Raw genomic sequence first — 13,283 nt, 5'->3', positions numbered from 1 at the left:
ATAGCACAGTGAGTAGGGCATTTGCCTTGCATGCGGCCAACCTAGGTTTGATTCTTAGCATCTCATATGGTCCCCCAAGCACCACCAGGAATGATTACTGGGTGCACAGCCAGGAGTAACTCCTGAACATCGCCGGGTGTGCCCCAAAAAGCAAAAAAAAAGCATAGGTGAGATCTGGTCCCTGGCCATGACGTAGGGCGGCATGGTGAACACTTGATAGAGCCTAAGAAGAGGCCTCTTGTACCTGCCTTTAGGATGCTTGGAGTTTTATTAGAGAAATGAAATAGTGTTTGTGCCAAGTGCCTTATTCTTAGAGTAAAAGGTCCAGATGGGAACATAGTTTCTGCTTCCTGCTAGGCAGTAAACAAATGGGAAGCAGAGATGAAAGACTTTCACAGACTCAGTGGCTAGATGCTTTAGATCACAAACAAGATTTGCTTTCACCCAATAAAGTAGATTTATGTTGCCCCAGTGATGGTGTGGAAAGGGTAGATACCTGGAAGAGGGCACTGAGCAGGACAAATTATAACTGAGGACAGAGAAAGCAGCAGCTGTCATTCTATTGGCCTGGAGAAGATTCTCCATTAACATCACCAACCAAACAGGAGAGTGAGTAAGTGAATATCAATAAGAGATGTATGCTCCACTTAAAATCTATGGCCGTGCCCTAAACTAGTGTTCTTATAAGAGACAGAGAACAGCTTAATGAGTATGGAGACAGAGGTTGAAATGATGCAGCCAGAAGTGAAGGGCACCTGGGGCCACCTAAATTTGGCAGAGGTATTTTAGTCATCTCAGACTGCCATGACAAATTTCACAGACTTGGGGTGTGTTTTTAAGCATCAGCTACATATTTTGTACATTTCTGCAGTTTGGAAGTCCAAGATTAAGATTTTCTCCTGATTTGCATATAATGACTTTATGCTATGTGACAATATAATATTTATTGTCCACAGTAAAGTTCTGTTCATTTCTTATAAGCATACAATTTCAACAGTGTCAATACTATCATCTTGAGGATTATGAGTTTTTTGTTTTGTTTTGTTTTAGGGTCAAACCCAGTGGTGCTTGGGGTTTACTCCTCTCACTGCACTAGGATATAACTCCTGGCCATGCTCTGGGGACTCTATGGGGTGTCTGGGATTAAACCATGTTGGTCGTATACAAGCATCCTACTTGCTGTATTATCTCTCTGGATTGTGGCTTTCATAAATTTTTGGCCCTGGACTATGACTTTCATGTGTGTGGTTTTTATCTTTTAATTTAACTTTTTAGAGTTTTAGACACCATGATTTATAACACTGTTAATTATAGGGTTTCACACATGCAATCTTCCAATTCCACATCCCACACCAAATGTTTCCCTGCCCCCAATCTACCTCCTCTTGACTTCGCTGTGGCAAGGTCAGTTTTGTAAACCAGTTCTAAGACCTTCTTGTGACTGGCCATTTATTTTCTTACTATGATTATTTATATTCTCTATACAATAGAAATCATTATATATCTGTCCTACTGATTTCCTTCACTCAATATACTCTTCAAATCCATCCATGTAGTTGCAAATTGCATGATTTTATATTTTCTTATAACCAAGAAACCCTCTTTTTGTTTGTTTGTTTTGGTGTCTGTATACCATCATTTTTTTATTTAGTCATTTTTTTCTTGGACACTGTGGAGAACACCATTAGTTTTTAATAAGATTCTCCCCTTGAGTTAATCAAAAGATCATGGTTTGTGATACTGTACTTTAGACTGTGGTCACTATTGTTGTGAGGAAACCCACTTGGGTAACTTCCGGGTACTCCATTAGTAGTATTTTGATACAAGTCACAGTACAGGACCATAGCCACCCATGTCACTTCAGTCTTCTTCAGCTCTTTCAAGTTCAATATACTGTATGTCTTCTCCAATCCTGGAAAGGAGAGGGAATGAATGAGAGGAGGTGACAGAGGGTGGTGTTAACTTCAACAAGCAGAGACATGAATTCTAATTAGTCATCTCCTGGGTGAACTTACTCATTTTGTGGAACTATTGCCAAATTCACAAAGTTGTATTTTTTTAAAAAAAAAAAACATAGGAAGAATATTAAAGTTAAGGCTGCCAGGAAATAATTTGTGTAATTTCTAAAACCCTAGTCTTTCCTGACACTTGGAATATGCCTCATTTTCCTACTATATTTATAATCATTTTATTTTATAATCATCATTTCAAGAAAGCAAAAAAAAATGATGTCATTGTCCTAATGGAAATAGAAAAGTGTGGCTGGAGTGATAGCGCAGCCAGGAGGGTGTTTGCCTTCCACGAGGCTGACCCGGGTTCGATTCCTCTGCCCCTCTTGGAGAGCCTGGCAAGCTACCAAGAGTATCTTACCTGCATGGCAGAACCTGGCAAGCTACCCATGGTGTATTTGATAAGCCAAAAACAGTAACAAGTCTCATGATGGAGACATTACTGGTGCCCGCTTGAGCAATAGGATGACAATGACAGTGACAGTGACTTTATCTACGTCCCCTGATATTCTTTTCTCCTGGTGGTTACCCATATGAATATCTTGTCCCTGTCAATGGCAGTCTCCCTGTAAGATCATTTAGAAGGAAAGCTCAGATTGCATCTCTCCTTGCTAAACAGGGAAACCATGGGCAGACAGTGAACTCTCAAAAGCTTTCCTTTCTCATCATGAAAGAAAAGTGACCTTCATGTCAATTTTGTTGGAGCTCTGCAATAAAGTTGGGGAAGTATTGCATGTATTGTGGAGAGCTAAACAAGCAAGTATGACTTGAAGGACAGATTCAGGATGAACTTTATCTTTTTACCTTCCACATATTTAAAAAGTTATTGAGCATACACATCTCATTGTCTGGCTTTGTTGGACACTCTTAGACCTCCAATATTCAAGTCAGAAGCACAGTTTAACTTAAGTAGCTAGAGAACTCAAGATAACGCATGGCATTTTTTTCCCCACGATAATGTAGGTCTGGTTTAGATATAGAGATCACCTCCTCACCTTCATAAGTGAAGTTTGCTGGAACCTAAAAGTACCACTTAGAGGGATAGTCCCCTCTTCTCACCTACCCTGGCTCTGCTCCCCATATAGGCATGTGCTGCTGCATGTAGATATTACACAACTAGGGTTATAGAAGTTTTACTTTTGTATATTTAACTTTCAATTTTTATTTTTATTTAGGGACCATGATTGATACTGCTAAAGAGAAAGCTTTGGCATACAATGTTCAATGCCGTCATACACACCACAGGCATAGCCATGTCCTTTGACCTATGTCTCACGGGCCCCTCTTCCCTCCCATTAACTTTGGCTTGCATTTAATTCAAGAATGGGTAATATTTATCATACCATGGGGTATCACAATCTCACTGAATTGACAGTTTCCGCTAATGACACAGTCCTGCCATGGTCTCTGGTACTAAATTTGATTGATTCCATGTTTCCATGTTTTCCAATCTTCAGCTATTTCCTGGTTTTCCCTGTTTGAGACTGGATTTGGTCCTTGGGTGAAGTGGAGGAGTCCTGGGTGGTAGTTAGAAATGCAGACTCACAGACTATATCTCTATCTACTGAGTCCAAATTTGCATTTTAACCAGATCCCCTGGAGTTCTTTTGTGTATATTAAGGTCTGAGAAGCAGGCAACTAACTAACCCATGTCAACTAGGGCAGAGGCCATGCTCTTCATGTTTTGCATTCCTAAATTGAATTTTTTATTATTATTATTATTCTGCACCTTCCTTGCTGCAATCTGTGTCCTGAAACACATTATAAAGTGCTCGAAAAGCACAGAAGCACAAATCCTGGTGTTTCATCCTCACTGAGCAATTTGCAGGCCCAGAATATACCAGCTGAGAAATGTCTCCTTGCACTCTGAGAGCAATGGAAAGCTGGTGACCCGCTGTGCTTAACTGACCCGGAAATGGCTTTGCACTTCATTTTAATTTGCTATGGGTGGCAACTGTGCTCTTTTTCTGGAGAGACAACAACAACCCCCTGCCCTGGTGAGGGCTGCAGCTGCAATGATTGCAGAGACAGCTAATGGGGGAGGGCTAGAGGGCCGGCACCTTCATCCTGCACAAAGGGAGGAAGCCTGGCCACTGTCTCTGCAGATGCTGTGTCCCCATAAAGCAGAACTGTGGGACTCTAGGGTCTCTTGTGAGCAAGGTACCTTCGGGCTAGGTTCCTAGAAGTGAGGACCCTGCACTGAGACTGTGGAAGAGACTCAAATAAGAATAAATTATTTTATTTTACTGATTCATCATGAGATATAGTTACAAGTCTTCATGTTTGGGTTACAATCACACAATGATCAAACACCCATCCCTCCACCAGTGCACATTCCCCACCACCAATATCCCCAGTATACCCCCCCTTTCCCACCCTCCCACTGCCTTCATGGCAGACAATATTCCCCATACTCTCTCTTTACTTTTAGATATTATGGTTTGCAATACAGACACTGAGATGTCATCATGTTTGGTCCTTTATCTACTTTTGGCACACAGCTCCCATCCCGACCGATTCCTCCAACCATCATTTTCTTAGTGATCCCTTCTCTATTCCTGCTGCCTTCTCCCAGCTGACTAATGAGGCAGGCTTCTAACTATGGAACAATCTCCCTGACTCTTATATTTACTGTCCTTAGGTGTCGGTCTCGTGTTATTTTATATTTCACAAATGAGTGCAGTCCTTCTATATCTGTCCCTCTCTTTCTGACTCATTTCATATAGCATGATACTCTCCATGTCTACCTACTTATAAGAAAATGTCATGACTTCATCTCTCCTGACAGCTGCATAGTATTCCACTGTGTAGATGTACCAAAGTTTCTTTAACCAGTTGTCTGTTCTTGGGCACTTGGGTTGTTTCCAGATTTTTGCTAGTGTGAACAGTGCTGCAATGAATATACATGTGCAGATATCGTTTCTACTGTGCTTTTTTGCACCTTTGAGATATATTCCCAGAAGTAGTATTGCAGGGTATATGGAAGCTCAATTTCTAGTTTTTGAAGGACTGTCCATATTGTTTTCCAGAAAGGCTGGACCAGTCTGCATTCCCACCAACAGTGAAAGAGCATCATTTTCTCCACATCCACGCCAGCATTGGTTTTGTTCTTTTGAGTGTGTGTCATTGTTGTTTTTTTTTTTTTGTATCTCCCTGATGACTAGTGATGTGGAACATTTATTTTTTAATTTTTAAATTTAATTTAATTTTATTTTATTTTTAATTTTGTATTAGGTGGTGAAGAGTGGGCACTGGTGGAGGGATGTGGAGCATATTTTCATGTGCCTTTTGGCCAGTTGTATTTCTTTTTTGAGTAAGATTTAGTTCATTTTTTCTCATCCCAAATAAGAATATTTTTAACTTATGTGAATTAATTCTCTTCTACAATACAATCAAACCAAGATCAAGTAGTGAAGGGTTTAAAGGACAACTCCAGGTGCCTTTGAACTGCACATCTCTTCCTGAGGCTTGTCTCTCTTGTCTCCATGGTCTGTCTGTCTCTATGGTTTCCTCACACTAAAGTACCTGTTCTCATTCAGATTCCTGGGAGTCCCTGCCCTATGGAGTCTAGCTTATTTCCCAGTCCAAGCAGCCTCTTCAAAGGGCCTCAGGGTTTGAGGTTGGAAGCAGCTGTCTTTCAGGAGATAGAGCCATAGGCACCATGACCCTGGTCTGAATGTGCTTCTCTAGCTGGGCTGTGCATTCCTCTGTCTGAGTTGCCATATGCAGAAACCCTGACCCATTTTCAAGGCTGTTCAGGGCAGCACCAATAACAAAAGCCCAGGAAGCAATGAAGCACCTCTGTCTTTGATGTGGATGTCATTATGGAAATATTAAACACTGCCAAAGCTTAGCAAGTACTTCCTCCCTGTAGTGCTGTGTTAGCCACTAAATTGTGTATTTACTCATTTAATCCTAGAGAAGTGCTATCACTGCCCTTTAAACCCCACAGATAAACACGCCACACAATGCAGAAACACAAAAGAGTTGCACATACCTCTTATGGTGGCAGAGGCAGGAGGAAGTATTTTGAGCCCCTGAGTGGCCTCTATCTAGATCATGATCATAATCCAATAGATAAATAATTGAGGCAATAAATTTCTTTTTACCTGCATATCTTGGAGAAGTCTATGGTGAACAGTGGCAATTTGATCTTCAGTTGCTAGACTGTTTTGTTTGTAAACTACACTCAGCACTGCTCAGATATTACTCCTGACAGAGTGCTCAGGGATCACTTCTAGCAGTGCTTATAGGACCATATGGAGTATGTGGGAGGCAATACAGGTCAGTTACATGCAAGACAAATACTTGCTCTACTGTGTCTCAGGCCCCAAGACTAGTATTTTTGAGCCTTCTCCCACCGTGAAAGCATACTCATGTCTTGGAGAAGAGACTTTGAAGAAGAAGCATCTCTTCTTAGAAGAGATGGATCCCACTTTCAAACTGCAGCAATGAAAAGGTTCCAAGCACCCAGAAGGTTCCATTACTCCCAAAACTCTAAGATAGACTTTATGCATATATCCTGTCTATTGTATAGGTAATAAAACATTATGAACTAGGAAACACTATGAACTAGGAAAGGAGAGTTTTCTGCTTGTCCCGAGAGTGAGCTGACCATTGAGGCCTGCTAACTTCTTCCTCCATATTATTCATAACCATGAGTTTACCTACCTATTGGACAAAAGATAGAGGCCCTGGGGCAGAGAAGACCTCTAAAGGACAGCAGTTCCAACAAGATTAAAAGTCAGGGTACCCATCTGACCTTGACCTAGAGCTGTCAGTTAGGATCAGAGATCAGGGCAGGTGTATGACTTTGACCCATGGCTGTCAGTGAGAATGAGCAGTCAGACCAAATATCTGACCTTTACTTGGAGCTGCTAGGTGGAGACCTTGCTAGACAAAACCCTTTGAGGTGTGTAAGTACACAGTGGATCTGCTCCTGCAGTTAGAACTTAATTGAGATGCTGATACACATCATATCCAGAAATGCTCTAGTTCTCTGAAACTTTAGGCTAGTATTATGGAAATTTTGGAGTGGCTGGTGCATTTGTTGTATTTGTTGTATTTAAATACTGTTGTATTTGTCCTGGAGGCCCACGACACTCCCTGGGATAGACAAATATATGGAGAAAGGTTTGGCTCTATTATCCAATAGAGTTCCATGTTCTTTCTAAGGGACAGAGATCCTTTGGAAGGATTGGGAGACCCATCATACCACCCTCCCATGTTGCAGGGGTGCTGCAGGGAAGGTGGCATTGGGCTTGGGTTGTGTGGTTCTGGAGGAGGATCCAGGGAGATCTCTAGACTTGTTGGCTGGGGAGACTCCTCACTCTGTGCCTGTGGTCACATGCTCTTCACTCAGTAGGGGAAAGAGTGCTTCCCACCACACTGTAGATAGAGTGTAGTATTCAGTTGATAGAGCTCTCCTCCCTTAGTAGATATGCCCTAGAGCTGGGGAGCTGGCAGGAGGGAAGGCTTGACCCTAGAGGAGCACGGAGTGATGGAAGAAACCAATGAGCATTCAATCTGCAGAGTTGGGGGGTGGATAAAAGAAGTGAAATTGAAATACAGTTACCAAAGTCAAAGCAAGGTTTCTTACTAATCAAGAAAACCTCCTGCTGGACATCAACAGGAAAAAAATGTATGATAGTTTCATTTCCAAGTAAGCTCAAAGCCAAGAAGGTGCTCTGGAATTTGTGCTAGAGGAAAACATGCCATGAGGTCTGATTGTATCATTGGTTAAGAGATACTGGGATACTGTCAAACAACCACATGGAATGAGTAGGAAGATTGGGATGAAGGAAGGATGCCCTCCAGGCTACAGGTCAAGGATACTGGGGAAGAAAATGAGCCTGCACTGGTAGAAGTAGCTGGGCATTAAGATGAATATGGGTGTTTGTAGGGAGATGTGGTTCATTGTATGATATATTGGGTCATGCCTAGGAGTATGACTCCTCAATGGGTTAAAAGTCAGTTTACACAAAAGGTGGTGTGCCCTGGGTTGTATGTTCAGAAAGCGTGATGGAGGTAGATATGTACAGAGAAAGACTATTAGTTTGCTAAACAGGGGCATGCATGAAGTAATGTGGCTGTCAATTGGGCGGGGCTGGTCAAAACTATGATATTGTGTCTGGGCAGTGTGATGGAGGTGGGTGTGGCCAAGGCTGCATATCTGGGCTGTGTAATAGTGGTAGATGTGGTCAGGGATGTGCTATGGGAAGTGTGGTGAAGATGGACAGGTATACAGTTAGTTCTGAGATGTGATGGAGCTAGGTGTGCCCAGGGCGAGTAGGTCTGGTAGTGTAATGGGAATGGGCCTGCACAGGTTTAGTCTGATGTGGTACCTGGAATAATACTGGAGCAAGTACCACCTCCCCCCTTGCCACAGTGGTCTTTGTTGATGTTCCTAGTGATGGGATGGATTTTAGAATGATCATCAGAAGTAGAAAGCAAATAAGCAGAGAAACTAGAGGACAGGAGGCTGCTAGAGGCTCTCCAGTGAGGACATCTAATGGGATGATGACACTATGTCTTAAAACTAGCAAAAACTGCTTTAACTGCAGCCACAGAGATACCCATGCAACAGAGCACCAGAAGCCCTTCTGCCTCCCACATGACTAATATATCTGGAATACACTAAACATTATCTATAAGTACAACATGAGAGATCAGTAATTTCACAAGAGCTATCATTTTTAGCTACATGATATTGCTCCCTCAATTTCTATGCTTGACCTGTGTGATTCCAATTTGATCCCCATAAGAACCCTTTAGGGAGCTATCAGTATTCCCATTTCAGAGCTGAGGGTGCTGTGCTGACTTCCAAAGAGTGTGACTTTGCCAGGGTCACTCAGCTACCCAGAAGCAAGAGTGAAATTTAAACACATCCTTACCTATCTTCAGAACCTCTTAGTACTATAGTATTGTGTTTTGTGAAAAGCAACTTAAAGGATGTTTTTGTTTTGTTTTGTATTTTTTGTATTTTTAATTTTGTATTTTTGCAATTTTTTGCTTTCTTTTTTATTGAATACAGTGAGATAGAAGATTACAAAGCTGTTCATGATTGTGTTTTAGTCATATATGTTTTATTCCGACACCCTGTTTACTTTTCCAGCACCAGTGTTCACTGTTTCCCTTTCATCTCCTCAAGCCACCCTCCATCCCTGCCTGCCTCTATGGCAGGCACCTCTCTTCTCTCTCATTCTCTCTATTATTTTAGGCATTATGGCTTGAAATACAGGTGCTGAAAGGTTATTATGTATATTCCTTTACCTACTTTTAGCTCTCAGTTCTTGTCCAGATGCAGCGCTATCATTTCCAACTATTATTGTCATGATGGACCTTCCTCTATCTTAACTACCTGCCACCCTTCACATCCTTGTGGTAATTCCCAACCATTGACCAGTCTTCTTCTTCTTGGCCCTTTTTTCCTGGCCTTGGATATTTGTTTCATGCTGTTATATATATAATATATATATATATACATGTATATCACTGTATCACTGTGGGCACCAGTAACGTCTCCATTGTGAGACTTGTTGTTACTGTTTTTGGCATATTCAATATGCCATGGGTAGCTTGCCAGGCTCTACCATGCGGGCAGGATACTCTTGGTAGCTTGTCGGGCTCTCTAAGAGGGATGGAGGAATTGAACTCTGGCCATCCACGTGGAAGGCAAATGCCCTACTTACCAATAGCTGTGCTATTGCTCCAGCCCATATATATACACATATGTGTGTATATATATGTATATATATTGTGTATATATATGTATATATATACATACATTTAAAGGACCTTTATGTATAACACTATCAGCCCTTCAGTGAGTTTGACTCATTGATTTCTTACACAGGTACATGGTGTACAGATATTTCGCTCAGAGCAGAACCTGGAATAATCGTCTCTATACACGGTGCATGTTTGCTCTTCTATAGTCTTTGCAGCAGAGAACATTGGTGCTTTACCATAGAAATTTTCACTTTCTCCCTAGTGAAAAAAACTCCAATGTCTCAGTAATCTCATTTCCCCTCAGTGAAAAGCCTCTTTCCTCAGTATCTATGAAGTGAGGCCTGTCCAGGTGATGAGATTTTTGGCTGCTGCTATTAACAGAAGAGAAAGACCCTGATCCCAGGGGAAAAAAACCCACTTCTCCTTCCTGCTTCTTCTTGTCTTCCTGAACATGAGTGGAGTTGACAAAATGTGAATTAAAGCTTTTGTCCTTTGGGGTCCCACATCACTTGCCCTGGCAAGCAGAGAGAGAAGAGGCTGCATTCCCACTCTTCAGGGTAACCACCAAGGCCTGGACCCCCCTCCCCTCACTTCTTCCACGGGGAGGTGAACTTGTGCCTCATTCAGTCATTAGAATGCTGACTTTTCTATCAAATGGCACAGAACCGGTTACAACATGTTCCCCTTATGACAGGAAGATGAAGAATGATGTCTCAGATGAACAACTCACACATTCTCCTAGCCCCTGAGTGTGAGCTCGGTGGGCCATGAGGGGCAGAGAGAATTCACTGATCACCCAATCCTACCTCTACCCAAAGAAAACCTCTTTCCCTCAGGACTTTGAGAAGGGTCATGATGGTGACAGTTTGAAAGCTTGCCAGTTGGGCTCTCCCTCTGCTGCTGCGCTTCTCTCCCTCTCTGTGGACTTGACAACTATTAGAAAATTTGAGGAGACTGTTCCAAACATTAATTACAGTCTCTCTCTCTCATCCCAGCTTCTGTGATCATCGCTTATTCTCCACCCCTTTCCCAACTTCCCTATTTTCTCACAGATGCCACCCACTTGCCTCATTCATGTAGAATGATCTCAATGTATTCTTCCCTGGCACCACCACCCCTGTGAGGAAGGACTGGCATCTCATCATGTCCTTCTCCCGAGCACCTTCTCAGAACACCTCTGGCTCAGGGGTCTGTGGTAACAGTAGATATAGATGAAAGACATTTATCTCGCCACTTCTTTGGGACAGACCCACCCCTCAGATAGGAGTTCCAGAGGAGTTCTCTGGGACACTTCTCAGGAGACAAGTGCTTCCAATCAGCCACCTACTCCACTTTTCTGTCACCGTTTTCTCCCCAAGTGTCAGTAGGTTGAGAACATGTGTAAACCAGCCTCTCCTGAGCAAGACAATGTCATTTGAGCAGTCTGATGTCTTCCTGCATTGGCTTTCCAGGCCAGCAGAGCTTGGACAAACAGGAAGGCTTGGGAACTGATTATAATGACATTCTCTTTTTGAATCATACTGATCATAGGGAAATGGATTCTTTAAGTTTCATTGGGTTAAATCTCTTTGACTATAGATTGTTGGCAGTAACACATGTTCTAAGAATTTGTCCAAACTGGAGCGAGGTGATGGTAGTAAGTGCCCACGTAGTTCTGTTCCTGGAGTGATCTGCAAGGGGTTTGATTTCTCACTTCCTCGAGGCCCTGGCGTTGCTTCCTCCTCCCTTTTCTCTTTCTCTGTGCCCTTGCTTCTCCTCCACTTCTCTGAATGTGAATGTACTGGGAGTTCTCACTAAGAAGTCATCAGAAATTCACTGGGAACTCTGGTAGGTAAATGGACCAACACTCTTCTTTTTATTATTTATTTATTTATTTAATTGAATCACCATGTGAAAAGTTACAAAGCTTTCAGGCTTAGGTCTCAGTAACACAATGCTCGAACACTCATCCCTTCACCAGTGCACATATTCCACCACCAAGACCCACAGTAAACCTTCCCTCCATCTCCCCACCCCCCAGCCCCCCACCCTGCCTGTGTAGCTGATAAATTTCATTTTACTTTGATTACATTCAATATTTCAACAAAAAACTCACTATTATTGTTTGGAGTTTCCCCCGTCAAAGTCGGACCTGCTGGAAAAGAAGCATTTGACCATTTTTTTTCCATTGCTGAGAATGAAGAGATATGAGGTTGTGTGGCCACACTAGCTGCCGCAAGATTTTGGAATTCTGTTTTTTAGTAACTAAGTCCAGAGAAAATTCTGCCAGAAGTTGCATCATTGCAAGCTCGTACCTCTCTGCTACTTTATATTCCAAATATGAGTGCAATCTTTCTATGTCTGTCTCTTTCTTTCTGACTCATTTCACTTAACATGATACTTTCCATGTTGATCCCTTATATGCAAATTTCATGACTTCATTTTTTCTAACAGCCACATAGTATTCCATTGTGTAGATGTACCAAAGTTTCTTTAACCAGTCATCTGTTTTGGGCACTCCGTTTTTTTCCAGATTGTGGCTACTGTAAACAGTGCTGCAATGAACATAGAAATGCGGATGTCATTTCTACTATACCTTTTTGCCTCTCTGGGATATATTCCCAGGAGTGGTATTGCCCTTTTGGAAAACAATAGGGATGATTCTCAAAAAATTAGAAATTGAGCTCCCATTTGACACTCTTCTTGATGGTTTTACAAAGGAGCTTGTAAATCTAACCAGATCTGATGAGAGAGAGAAAGAAAATAAATAGGTCTGAAGGTATCAGAACAAAGTCTGCGTATAGGTACGAAACTTCATATGCTTTGCCCTCTCACTCCAGCTTCCAGTGGGCTCTGGAACCTGTTTCCTAACAAGTTTCCTGGGCTATCATAACTGGACCACGAGTGCAGAGAGCATGGCTCCAACTACCTGCACTTATGACAGTTTCCTAGGGAGATATGGGTCTTATTCATGTGTGAACCCCCCCACCCCGGAAGGTCTGGCACCTTTACTGTACAGCCTAGCAAGCAAACAGAGGGTTTTTTTTCTTTGAGTAGGGTCTGGGCTACGTCTGTAAGCTGTTGTTAGTGGCTGGAGATGAAGTTTTGTAGATTTGACAAATTTTCACCATTCACTTAGGACACATAGTTTATGTGCTTGACAGAAGTTGCCCAAGTCCCTGCTGAGGGGGACCCTATAGAACATTTCTTGGAGGACGACATATAAACCTGAAATGGCCCAGCAGGCAGACCTGCTGTTCCCAGTCCTGATCTGACACAGTTGAAATTATTCTCATCATGTGCTTCCTCTGGAAAAAAAGAGGACCATAAATCATGTGCATGTCAGTCTTTTTCAGGGTCATTTGGGCCCTGAGGTAACTGGGCTCTCTGTGTGAATTCACAGACACCATGAGTGACCTGCTTACCTGCAGCCTTCTTTCCTGTAATCTCTCTTCTCCAGAATTTTCAGGCTGTGAACAAGAGACACAAATTCTGTTCAGGAAGAGTGTGTGTACAAAAATACACATTGTGAGACATCACGATTATAAGCTAAATCATACAATG

General features: G+C 42.3%; 1 pseudogene; it reads left to right on the top strand.

The window, feature by feature from the left end:
- The window catches only part of LOC101544045 (40S ribosomal protein S3a-like), a 67,227-nt pseudogene that overhangs the window by 16,462 nt on the left and 37,482 nt on the right, over positions 1–13,283 (top strand).

The sequence above is a fragment of the Sorex araneus genome, chromosome X (assembly GCF_027595985.1).
Source record: "Sorex araneus isolate mSorAra2 chromosome X, mSorAra2.pri, whole genome shotgun sequence".
Taxonomy (NCBI): Eukaryota; Metazoa; Chordata; class Mammalia; order Eulipotyphla; family Soricidae; genus Sorex; species Sorex araneus.
This window is presented reverse-complemented; position numbering and strand designations above follow the sequence as displayed.